Source organism: Arvicanthis niloticus, chromosome 16 (genome assembly GCF_011762505.2).
Source record: "Arvicanthis niloticus isolate mArvNil1 chromosome 16, mArvNil1.pat.X, whole genome shotgun sequence".
Lineage (NCBI taxonomy): Eukaryota > Metazoa > Chordata > Mammalia > Rodentia > Muridae > Arvicanthis > Arvicanthis niloticus.
In genome coordinates this window covers 16,046,187-16,058,702 of record NC_047673.1, presented here as the reverse complement: position 1 = coordinate 16,058,702, position 12,516 = coordinate 16,046,187, and the positions used below count along the sequence as shown (strand labels likewise).

The following is a 12,516-nucleotide window of genomic DNA, read 5'->3' as shown; positions in this document are numbered from 1 at the left end:
TCTCCTCTGACTGATACTACTGCTTGGTCACAGAGACAGGACTGAACCCTGGGCCAGGCCACGGAGTGTACTCCCTTGAACCTCATTCATTCACTGGGATTTTGTGAAATCAAAGCTTCCAAGAAGACAGAGATGCCTTTCTTCCCCGTAGAACTGCATAAAAAAATCAAGATTCTTATTTACAAAACACAAGTGCTCACCCGCTCATTCCAACTCATTTAGCAGTGTGCCAGCTGGTGTCTGGAAAAAGCTGCGCTACCACCTCACTGGTCCATTAGCTATTTCAGTAAATGCATCGTTATTTGTCATACTTTATAAAAATAGACTCCAGATCTGAGTTATTGCAAATCTCTGTTCATCATTCGGGTCTACAGATCCACCTAGATAATGGAGGCCTCACGGTCACCTTCCAAATAAAGACCTGGTGAGGTAAATATTATTCCTATTGCCATGACACTAGCAATTTTCATCTTTCTAGGGAAAAGTCTAGTTGTGCTGATGAAAATTTTTGAGTTATAGTGGATTTGCTAGATTCCCAGAGGTTTTCCATTTCTTACACATACAAGTCATGGGGGTCCCGGAATATTTAAATCACACTAACATATGTACCCTGGTTGCTTGAAAGTTGGCTAACTAAGCTCAAGGAGCATGCCTGGAACACTAGCACATCTTCAATGTTGAACAGGGCCAACAACACAACAGCACTGAAAATCTAAGTCTTCAATGAATAACGAACACCATTCTTTCAGGAGACTCAGAATAAAGCAAATATGATGTAGGATTCTCAGTGTTTGGGGCAGCACTGTTGGTCTGGGACACACACAGCCACATGAGGGTTCCAGGGAAAATCTTTCACCATACTTTTCTCTCAACTACCTAACCACTACTTTGAGAGGTAAAAAATTCACAAAATGATAATTTCCAGTAGGAGAAAAATATGTAGATCATGAAATGATCAATTGACTACACATTTCATTCTCATTCTCTGTCTCTCTGTCTCTCTGTCTCTCTGTCTCTCTGTCTCTCTGTCTCTCTGTCTCTCTCTCTCTCTCTCTCTCTCTCTCTCTCTCTCTCTCTCTCTCTCTCTCCTTTCCCTCCTTCCTTCTGTCTCTGTTCCTTGACATGAGCAAACATACTGGAGGGCTTTGGGTACCATTTTCAAGGATGTGAATTTTAAGAGCACTTATTGCACAATTTCACTTGCCACAGAAACCATGATGTTATAGACTTACTAGTGGGGGGAAAGTATGTCTTTTACAACCCAGAGCAATGCCATCTTTGTGTCTGGGCTTTGTTGTGGCGTCTATTACATGGTAAATACTCATTAAGTATTAAACGATATAACATAGTTAATGAGAACCTCAATAGCTATGCTGAACTTTGAGCAAATCTGTTCATTTGTTTATTCTCTGTCATACAACACAGCCTGTTTATAGTTTCACCTGCCTCCACTACTCTGAAACCCCCCTCTCACTTTGAGCAAATCTTATCTTTGTTTCTTACACTACAATCGGTGTTATCAAATTTCACCTACTGTGCCCATCTGCAGAAAATTTAGCATAAAAGACATTTAATATTAATTTTTTCTGCATAATCTTAAATCTATAATTTTATACGCCAACAGAATAGCTTCCTATTTGTTCAAAGATAGGCCTCTCTTTTGGTTTTAATGTTTCTATATCTCTTATTTGGTCACAAAGCATGCCACTAACAGCCACAATGACTTAAGAGGCACACATGACAAGTATATCCTCACATAACCTTAGGAAAATATTGTATTGCATTTCCGCAAAATACCATCTTAGCTCTTAACCTTAAAACAAACAATGGGGACCTCCAGGCGGTACCAGTGAACGTCTTGGAGCTCTGAGTAAGAAAAAAGAAATGTTCAGCAGCTGTACATAATATTTACAGCTTTCCCCATGTGGCCCCAGTTGGCCCCTAAAGGAAGTCACATGAGTAGGGGATACATCTGGGGTAATTTTTGCTGCTTTTCGCTTTTCCTTGGTCAATAGCTCACAAAAATAAGATGTTCTCCAGATCAGTTCAGGGCTGTTTATGATGCAACATCTGTATCTAAAATTAAGAATCTAGTAGTTTCCAGTTCCTGTTTAATTACTTTGCGGATAGCACATACTTGGTGGCAGATGTGCCAAACGGAAGCCATTTTAAAATTCATGCTCATCTTTGTCTGGGACTTACATCAATGAAGATGAAGAGTTAACCACAATTTTTTAGACAGCAATACATTTATTAGCATCATTAGGAAAAATAATGGGCAAAAGCTGCCCCAGATGAGAAAAGCATTGGCCCACAGGGTGCAAACAGGCTACTGTGACTGTTCATCAAGCCAATTTCTTGTTGGATTGAGGCTGAACAGAAATCTAAGTTATTACTTATACTCCTCATTAAATCTTTTTTTTCCAGTTAGAGTTCCCAAGGCCTAGAGTTTCCTTGTCCAGGTCTTAGAGAATCTAACTTTCTGGCTTGCTTTCACAAAGCTGGGGTGGGGTACACAAAGTGTATATACATCTCCTTCCTCCTCTGTACCACCTCAGTACCCTGCAGATTCTCAGCCAAGTTACAGATCCATTCAATCTGGGTCTCCTGGCCTTTAGAATTTCCTGACCAAAATCGAGCAAACTTGTAATGTATAGATGATACCGGTCAGCAGGTGGCTTAGGGCATGACAGTAGTGGACAGAAGGGGTCCATCTTTGCCTGACAAACAACCTGTCACGGTTCTCCACTGTCTTCCTAGCCTGATTTCATCTAGACAGCTGACCCATCTTCGTTCCTAGTGATGCTCTACTCTCCCTGTCTCCCCGTCCCTTCACTCATGCTCATGTCTGCCCTAGATAACCCTGTTACCAACTTCCACACTCCTGGTGCTCATCTCAAGTTGGAAGCAATTACTTTCTCTTTTATAGATCCCAAAACCATCGTGATTAAAGGGCTTTTAAACTTTTTTTTCATTTATCTTGCATTTTATTTCAATAATGGTGTCATTTTTCTCTTCTCTTTCTTTCTACACTTTAAATCTTTTCAGATTAAAGAATGGGTCCTAAACAATTTAGTATTCCCTTATAACTTTAGGCACAAGTTTTTGCCCATAATAGAGCCTTAGTAAGTTGAACGAACAAATGAATGAATGGATGGATGCATGAATGAAGAAAGGCAGCCATCTCTTCTACATTATACTACTTTCCTACCTCATTCCCACCAACAATTATGACAGGATATGAGACATTTAAGTAGCTTAATTGTCTAACCCGGAAGGTGGGCTCTGAAGATCAGAGGAAGCCTACATGCTGCAGCTAAGGTGTCAAAACACATTAAAAATAATAATGCAAAAATAACCAGGTGTAATCTAAGCTAAGTACTTGCTTCAGCGCTTCTACTGTTCAATTTAGAATTGTGTTCTATAATTATCATATCTGTCTAAAGGTCCCATTTCCTGCTGATACTTAACTAGTTAAACTACACACAGCTCTCACAGATAGAAAATACTAGTATAGGGGAGAAACCAGTGTGCTTGTTGTAACTGGTTAGGCATAATAAAATGCACCTTTGTTGACACCGTAATCTTTGTCAAGTATGTGGAGCCGGAAACCTTTAAGTTATCCACTCTAGAGCCGTGGTCTGACTGCATGAGGGGATGGAGGAGGGAGAGTGTAGGAACATGGGAAGGACGATCATGTAGGGCTTCTAGCAACAATCTATGGCTCTACACACTGTGGGTGATTCAAAGAGGAAGTAGCTTTTACTGTCACAACTGTGACACTGGGTTAAATGGAGTTAGACTGTTAGTCCCAAGAGCCATGAGCAGCAAGGTGGCAGGGCAGGCTAAGGCACTAGGGCAGTGGTTCTCAACCTGACCCTTTTGGAGACCAAATGACCTTTTCATTGGGGTCGCCTAAGACCATTGGAAAAACACAGATATTTACATTATAATTCATAGCAGAGGCAAAAATCACAGTTGAAGAAGTCATGAACATAACTTTATAGTAGGGGGTCACCCACAACATGAGGAATGCATGCATTAACGTGTCACAGCATTAGGAAGGTAAAGAACCACTGCTCTGGGGCTAGGGCAATAGCTCAGAGGCAGACTGCTTGCCTCTGACTGGTCTCTCATGAGTGAGACCCTGGGTTCTGTCCCTCAGCCCTGGAAAAATATAAAAGTTGATCATGAACCAACTTGGTCATCTACTCCTGTTGAATTTCCATGCATGTTTCCCGTTACTGTCAGCAATATCTGAGTTGATACGATTACAAAAGAAAGGCTCTTGGGTGTGTTAGCTCATGACCCAACGGATCATTACTAAGGACCTGTGTACCAGCGTATCGTGGCTGAGTCAACCAATGCTGTGGCTAGGAAGAAAAAGAAAAGTGGGAAGTGGGGGGAGGAGGCAAAAGAACCCTCCATTGAAGATACATCTCAGTTACCCAGAGACCTGCTAGGTCTACCACTGAAAGAATTCTGCCACTTCCCAATAGTGACATATTAGGAACCGTCTTCAACACATGGGGACCTTTGGGGGAAACTTTGAATACAAAAGCATTCAAGGTTCTTCTAATTTCTTCTCTTTACTGTTAACCCCAAGCACCCCAGACTGCTTTCATTTAGCTCTGGTTGCCATTATTTCTTACTGGAAATCCCAACAAGGCTAAAGATCTTCTAACATATATCTCTACCTGCAGTTTCTCTCCCTTCTACTAGCCTCAGGCTGCTTTCTGTAGAGAGGCATTGAAAAAACCCCACAGATACTGACTTGTGATTTCCTGCTGTTTTCCAGCCTGGAGATGGGGCTTCATTATCTGTAGATATAAATAGGGGTGTCCCTGTCACTGTTTATCTGAGTCCTCTTGGCTCTACACCCTGCTTCTAGCACTGTCAAACGTGTCTGTAAGCCTCAGCCATCCTACAAACCCCACATCAGACTTCTACAGGGCTGGTCCATCACTTCATGCAGTTTCCTAACCTGAGCACATCTCAGCCATCCTTCCAAGCTCGCCTGATGCCACTGTATCTCAAAACCTCATACTTTTTTTTTTTTTTTTTTGCAACTCTATTCCCACTACCACTCTTGTCTTACTTTCTTTTTTTTTTTTTTTTAAAGCAATTTGGCTCTTTTACTATCTCAGCCAGAGAAGAGTTTTGGACCAGTCACCCAAATCCCCTGGTCTGAGATGAAAGCAATGAGATAACAATCAGGTCCATTCTCCTATAAAGAAAACCATAGCCCACAGCAACAGCGCACAACTGCTCAGCACTGTTACAGCTTCACTGTGATGTTTCTGCCCTCAGTTCTTAGGGAGTTTGATCTCAGACCCATGTGGGGAGCTGACAGAAGGTGGCTATCATCCTTGCAGCCATCTTGAGCCATATACCCTGACAACAGATTTGATTACAATAGCCTACAACAGCTGAGCACACTCTGATAACATCTTGTTTTAGATACCCAGGATTTTCCCTTGGGTGTGTGAGACTTAAAGGTGTGTGGCTTAAGGGCATGACTTAGAGATCAGATTTAGAGATAAGACCTAAGGGGGCGACTTAAAGGTGTGGCTTAGAAGTGAGACATATAAAAGTGCACTTAGCACTTGCAGAAAGAACGTGGAACTTGGAGGCACTAGGGACTAGGAACTAGGAACTAGGGACTAAGAACTCAAGACTTGGAACTTGGACTAGGAAGAGAGACTGAAGAATAAACGGGATTGAATCACATTCTGCCTGGTCACCATTCTTCTCGTCCATCTTCACTCTCTGTCTTGCTGAACCCCAACCTGCAGACTAGAGCAGCTTGGGGCAGTGCAGTCTCTAACAATTTAGCCCCCAAAGGCTTTTGGCAGTGCAGCTTCCAACATTGACAGAGAGGTCCGAGACATCTTGGCCCCCAAATGTGGGGCAGCTTGGGCTGCAACAACCCAGAGCCACTAGCCTCAGCCAAGCACTAAGAAAGAAACTCCAGCCAGTTGGTGTTACCTTCCAATACCAAATGAATTTCAAGGTCTTTGTTTTAGTCCATCACAGATGAGCGCTGGATCTCTAACAGAAATGTTGGCTCACCTACAAATCTGCCACTTGGCAACACAGCAATGAACAAAGGAAGCAGGGAAGGGTTGTATTCATGGGGGTGGTAAGAGCAGAGCTACCGCTGGACAGAGTGAACAAGTCAAGGACAGAGAGGAGCCCGTCCCTTAAGTAGAGGGAAGATGCAATCCTTGGATCCATATGCAATGCCAGGCAAACACCTACCATGCTCATGGAGAAAGTAGAGACCCTTTATCATGACCTATCATGACACACTGAACGTGGCCACATGTGTCCCTAAGCTCACTTTCTAACCATCATCAGCCTTGCTCATGCTGCCTGCTTTCAGTACTGGAGCATGCCTCATTCTTTCTCCATGTATGACCCAAGATGATCTAGCTGTGGCCCTCTGTCGAGGACAAGCATTGCCTCACATCCAGCTGTTTCTCTAACCTTTCAGATGAAGCTCAAGAGCTTTGACAATCCTACAAGGCTATCACTAACCTGCTGTAGGAAGGCCACCTCCCATCCTATTCTCTTGCCCTTCTTTCCTGTCCCTTTAACCGTTAGCCTGTTGCCTGGTGAATCAGGAATCTTCTCTGGTCATGCGGTATCTTTGACCTCTTGTGTCTGGCTTGTGGTAGAAGATCAGAAAATGCCGGGGGGTGGGGGGGTGAATGGGTGAGGATAAATGGATGAGTAAATCAGAGATGAAACATACAATATAATCCTGCTCCTAAAATATATCTAGTCAGATATCCTGCTCCCATCAATCAGGTGGAGGGAGACAGGTGGATCCTAACCACACTGCCAACTCCAACTGAGCAGTCCCTAAAGCACTGGAATGCCTTTTGCAGAAGTCATTGGTCCAACTGCTCTGATTTATGGTGTTGGGTGTAAAGTGGGCTAATGCTTTCTGCAAGTCTTTTAAAAGGTTGAGGTTAGTCCCCACGTGGACTTACAGAGTGAGGTTCCTCAAACATCTGGAGATACTCAAGGGAAAAATACAGACTTGTCACTGACTGCCAGTCATGAGAGGAGACCATCTTTTCTTTCTTCATTTACTCGGTTTTATACATTTAAAAGCCACTGTACCCTTAGTATATGGACATATATATTTTAACAATGGCCTCTATTTGAGTACCATGATCAAGGACCAATTTCCATCACCCCTAAATCCCTTCTTGCTGCTATATTGTCGTTAGCACTGGTTTCCCAACCCCAGTCAGTGGCTTGCAACCACTAATCTATTTCCCAGGGTAAAATGAGCTATTTCTGTCTTTCAGTCTATCCTAGTTACAGTCAACATCAACCTGGAGCCCATCTCTGCTACAGTATTATGGAAAATCACAAGCCAGAACCACAGGGCAAAATCACCCCCAAATCCATCTATGGTGAATGTGGAAGATGATAAACAACTCTTGAGTTTAGTTTTAAGGCACTGAGCTCTGAGATAATGTTACCTGGTCTTGCTGTCCTGAACATTATTTCATTCATTCCCCAGGGCATCCTTCCCCTCCTCAGTCTTGGAGATCTACTGTCCAGACACCAGAGCACAGATATTTTTGGTAACAAGAGACATAGAAGCAGCAGGGTCTAGATTTGCTAAGCAACCCACCTCCTGAGATGCTGACAAAGGCCAAGCCAAGATGGAGCAGAGCCAAGTCACTAACTACCTCACAGCAGAAATAATTCAGAATGGGAAAATCTCTCATTCCCATGTTCCACTTACTTTGAGGTAAATCTGTTTCTTCTAACTCACACCCAACTTTTATGATAGGAAGTACTACGTACATTTTTTGTCTCCCCTTGAAATCAGTCCCTGTTACAGCCTATCCAGACAGTAGCTGCTATTATAGAACATCCTGTCAGAACTCTCCCTCTTAGGCCCATGGTTCCATGAAGAGGGAATATAAAGCTTTAAAGTGTATTTTTAAATACCCTTTTTAAAAAAAAAGATTTTTTTAAAAATTATCTTTAATCTTTTTTACAGTCCAGTGATTATCCCTGTCCTGGTCCACCCTCCAAGAGTTCCTCATCCCATTCCTCCTCCCTGGTCTCCAAAAGGATGTCCCCATCCACCCCTACAAGTTGTTCAACCTCAACTTTCTAAACCAACGAGTGAATTATTCATGGTTCTAGTACAAGCAGTTCAATAGAAGATGCTGAGCCACAGAGATGGGTGCATCTGCAAGCAAGGTGCTGAGTCACAGAGATGGGTGCACCTGCAATAGGAGGTGCTGAGCCACAGAGATGGGTACACCTGCAATAGGAGGTGCTGAGTCACAGAGATGGGAACACTTGTGGTAAGGGAGCCTAGACCTATGCCTCTAGTAACAGGTCAGAGGAGAATAAGCTGTTTAAAGCTCTAGACCTCAGAATCTTGCTCTGTAGAAAGAAAGGGCATGTATAATTCAATGATAGTTAATATGTCTTACAGGGCTATTAATCTTTTGGTTCTTGGAAGCATTATTAAATTTTCAAATGCACTCGAAAGCTATGTCTTCAGACAGAATTACAGCAGAAGAATCTAGAGTCCTCTAAAAACAATAAATAAACCTGGGCTTTGTCTCATTCTGAAGCTTTTAAAGAAATTATTAAGGTGTATAAAATGAATATTCTATACACAAGTAGTCATAGTTTCAGAATTTACATTGCCACTATTTCTAAATAAGAAAGTGCCTTCTCTAGATGTTTTATGCCAGCACAAAGAGATTAAACCATAAAGAAAAACTCTAGAGTACCTTTCAACCATTAAGTTTCATAATTCCATGCTCCGGTAGCTGTTTTTATAGAAGACTTCGTGTTCAGGAAGAGAAATGGGCCTCCCTTGTTAAATTGTAATTCAGATGTGTAAAAGCCATCATTTGTTTTCTTGGAACAAATAACACCACAGTCGATACTTGACTGTACACACTAATTAATATTCAAGCCAATCTTACTTGTAATGCTTTGTTAGTCTGTAGAAATTTTTCCTTTAAAATTTTTACCTGCTAAATGAGGCCATAAAAGCCAGAATGAGGTGGTGCTACAGTTTCCAGTGACAACATACAATCAGCACCCAAAACAGTACTAAGTATGCATTATTTGAATTATTAAATTATATGAAAATAACATAAAAATTATCTGTACGTCACAGAAATTAAGGTCACTGTCTAAAAGTCTCTAAATGCTATCAGCAAACACATTAAATAAAGTCATTATATATGCAACTTTGTAATAGGTTAAAGAACACCAAATAGTCAACATGAATTGAACAAATGATGCATAAAAGGTTTGCCCTGACTCTAAATCATTGGCAGACATTACAGTCACAAGAAGAGAGAAAATATTCACAGATCACATGATTCTATCCTTTGAATAATTTAATTCCCCCACACTGATCGGCACATAATTTAATCTCACTCAACAGCCCAGATAGCTTTCTGCCTGCAGACTGAAAAGCTGATTCTGAAAATCATACAGAATGCGAAGGAGTTAGAATAGCCACGCTCTCTTCAAACTGGAGACCATGTAGTCCCTGCCTTCAAGATTGTCCCAATGCTAAACCATCAGCATAATGTGTAAGGCCATGAGGTTCTCTGAAAGAAAAAAAAAAAAAAAAACATGTCCAGAAATAAATGTACCTACAAACAATGGAATTTTCCTCTTTAAAAAAGAGTTTATTTATGCCTAGGTGTTACGTTAGCAGCATGTGTGTGCAACACTTTCAGAGGCCAGAAGAGAGAGTTAGAGTATTTGGAACTGGAGTTACAGAGGTCATGAGCTATCATGTGGATGCTATAACCAAACCCAGGTCCTCTGCAAGCATAGCAAGTGCCCTTAACTGCTGAGCTATCTCTCCAGCTCTACAAACAACAGATTTTCAACAAAATAATTCGAGGTAATTCAGAAATTTTGTAATTGTTACACAATAGATGCAAATGAAATTAATTTCAACTCCCCTACCCCAAACTACAAAAAGTTAATTTGAGATCTACCATAATATGAGACATAATAATGAAAACTATAAGCTTGTAGGGAAAAAAAGTCAAGAGCATCTTTGGTCACATACAAATCATACAAACAATGATTATATGAAGGGGCATGTTCATGTGTGTGGTGCATGGGGGTCAGAAGACTGGGGCTAAACAGGAATATCCAGACATTTCTCAAGATATAAAGAAGTCCCATATGATCACAGGAATATGGATTATTCAAGTACTTGTATTGTGAAAACTCATAAAAGCATAACACTTTAGTATCTGTGCATTTAAGTGTATACAAAAATACACATAATTTTTTAAATTAGAAGAATCATAAAGAATGTATTATGAAAATTATTCAATCGGGGACCTAATAGAAATGAGGCATGCAGAATTGTGGGCCAGCTCTTTTTGGCTTATTTTTGGTTTTGTTTGACATTTTATTGTTATTCATTCAGCAATTATTGAGCAACTATTATTTCCTTCCAGTAAGCTAGATGCTTTGAGCTTGCACATCAATAAGAAGAACTAACAAGAGTGCCAGATTTCAAGTTGCTAACAATCTATATGAAGAATAGGAAGAAATATTTTCTAAAAAGAAAGAAAAAAAGGAAGGAAGGAAGGCAAGCCATGATAACCATGGCATTTAAAACCACGAGCAACATGCTGTGAGAGAGGAAAAAGCAAGTCTGTCAGCATCCTCCATCTTCCTGAAGCAGTGTGTGTGTGTGTGTGTGTGTGTGTGTGTGTGTGTGTCCCTATCTGTCCTAGTACCCTCTTTAGCTGACTTCAAACTCACAATTACCTACTTGCCTCTGCTTTCCAGGTGCTGGGATTAAAAGCATGTTCCACCACCACCCGGTACTTTTTTTTTTTTTTAAGTTAGGACATGTCTGTACTTCCAATGCATTTTTTGCCTTATTAATTAATCATGATTTAGGGTTATGTCAAAAATAGTATATACGTGTGCATCTTTTAAAGACTGAAAATTTCCCAAGGTTGCTTTATTCTTCCATTGTCTGCAGAATGGAACATTTGCATAAATATATATCCAAACATCAGGTGGCATGACTGAAAAGGTGGATCCAAGGACAGCGCTCCTTATGCTAGTGAGTCACAGTCAGATAGCGGTACCAAGTCAAAGAGCATCCTTCTGTCTTCCATACCAAAGACAAGCCACTCCAGTGTGAGAGAATCCGACGCCCAAGTCATTAAGATGTAGTTGCACATAAAAGATGCAGTGCAGATAATTCAAACTAGACAAGAAGAATGTGCTATAGGAATAATTTTTCTTCATGCTGTGGCACAGACAATAAATAAATTCTCATTTTTCTCTCCCAGTGCCCTGCTATGAAGGAGCCAGAAGAGCCGACCTGTTAACCGCTGCCACTAATAGCAGCTTTGTGGAGTGGCCCTCGGCTATAGGAAGACTTCTCTGTTTACAAGACAATAATGTTAACACCAGAAACTCCAACAAAATCACAACAGTTCCATTGGCTTAAAACCTTCTACAATGTGAAGCTAGCTGACAGACTACACAGTAAGGACTGGTATCGTTTTTTCTGTAACTAGAAACTGCCCAAGAAAGTAAGCAAAGTACTTGCATGTTTGTTCTTAGTCACTGTTTAAACATTAAGGAAGAATCGGGCTCAACTGCAGCTTTGCAGGTGCATCCTGGGCCCTGAAACTCAAACCCACACAGCGGGCTCTGACTCTTCAGAGGGTGCATGGAGCCCTGTTCCCTGCTTATGTGCCCTGCCTCTTGGCACACACATGGTTTTGCTCATACAGCTGTCTCACTTACTCATACATCTGGCTCCATCTCAAGTCCTTTTCCTTGGCAAAGCCTTCCTCAATGAACTTAGCTCACATCACACCATGGCCTTTGATCCCACTTCTGTGATTAAGAGTTACCTAAACCCATTTACTGCCAGGAGCATCCCTCTTCAGGATCCAATACCAGCTCGGGGCACTAAAAGCATTAGTTCTTGCGGAACCCAGTTGAATTCAGGTTATCTTCTCAAAACTGGTTATAAATTTGGTACTTTATAGTTCACAAGTGTTATTATTGCTGGTCTCCCGTCCAGCTTGTAAAATCACACCTAAAATACAATGTATCAGTCTGAAATACACAGATCAATAGTACTTTACATAACATCTTTTTCTGAGAAAAAAAAAAACATAGTATATAGTATGAAATGTTGATCTGTGTCTACATTACCAATACCAGGCTGGTAAAAATGTCTATATGATCAAGAAACGCTTAAATGATCATTGAGGGTAAAATATCTCACTGAGTCCTATAAATTCCTTATGACCACTAAGGAACCCACAGCACTGCTTGCTACTCTATACTATCCAAGCCTCTGCTACAGCCTCAGTAACAGCCAACCCACACAAACTTCCAGTGCTTTCCGGCATCTTAGAGACCTGGGGTCAGGAGGCAGGCAATGGCTGCAGTGGGCCACATGGCACACCATGGCTTTATTTGGCTGGATGTAGAATAGCACACAAG

General features: G+C 41.2%; 1 protein-coding gene across 2 annotated transcripts in view; it reads right to left on the bottom strand.

Annotated features, from left to right (window-relative positions):
* Zmat4 (zinc finger matrin-type 4) overlaps positions 1-12,516 on the bottom strand; it is a 373,453-nt gene that overhangs the window by 121,030 nt on the left and 239,907 nt on the right. The gene's annotated exons all lie outside the window — the stretch shown is intronic.